Below are 1,035 nucleotides of genomic sequence, written 5' to 3' on the forward strand. Positions count from 1 at the left end.
TTTGCGATTCATTTTTATATATAAAGATTTATATTATAGATTATCTAATTGCTGATAAATTTACCCGCATACATATCTTGAAAGCTATTTGGAAGCACAATATGTTGATAGTTCGACCCAGAGACAATCCAATTAAATTAAATTAACAATAGTGTATTTTTAAACAGATTAAAGAAGATGTAACAGATTTGTTATTTTAAAATCCAGAGACACGGTTCCATGGTGTAATGGTTAGCACTCTGGACTCTGAATCCAGCGATCCGAGTTCAAATCTCGGTGGAACCTATATTTTGTAAAAAATTTCCCGATTTTTATTTATATTTTAATTCACTTATTTTGGTTAATTTTATACATTATATGTTAGCAATTAGCAATAATTAGCATTGGCATTGCCAAATTGGTATTGTTTATATTTTTACTATATTATGTTTTCGCACATGAAATGTTAGTGTTATTTTGTTTAAATTTAATATACCTACCAAAACGCTGAAGCTAAACAACACATGTGCGAGTTAGAGAAAATTTGAACCCTCCATCAAATAATTAAACGGATCAACTCGTAATTTTGAAGAGCAGCCACAAAATGAAATTAAACATTTATAATATATATAATTATTTAAATTTAACCTTTGATATAAAGCAAAATAGAATAATAATATTGAAGATGATTGTTACATTTCATGTTAATACTTTAATGAGAAGAAGATTACGCGACAAAAAACATTTGATTGATCAATTATATTTCATAGTATTTTCTAGGGTTTGATTTTACGCGAGTATTATACATTTAGAAATTATAGACTTTTTAACGGATTTTAAACGCGATTTATTCATTATATTATTTTCCCGACGTTTCGAACACTTTACAGCGAGCGTGGTCACGGGGAGTCCCCCGTTAAAAAGTCTTTAATTTCTAAATTATATTTCAATTAAGGCTGATTTTTTATATTAATTCAATAAAATAATATGGAACACATTAAAATATATCTACTGAATAAAGGTATAAAAATAATATGATAAAAGTAAAATTAAAAT

General features: G+C 26.6%; 1 non-coding gene across 1 annotated transcript; it reads left to right on the forward strand.

Annotated features, from left to right (window-relative positions):
* Positions 1–213: 213 nt before the first annotated feature.
* On the forward strand, positions 214–285 carry Trnaq-cug. The gene has a single exon. It is a non-coding gene; the product is annotated as a tRNA-Gln (tRNA).
* The last annotated feature ends 750 nt before the right edge of the window (positions 286–1,035 follow it).

Source organism: Colias croceus, chromosome 3, assembly GCF_905220415.1.
Source record: "Colias croceus chromosome 3, ilColCroc2.1".
Lineage (NCBI taxonomy): Eukaryota > Metazoa > Arthropoda > Insecta > Lepidoptera > Pieridae > Colias > Colias croceus.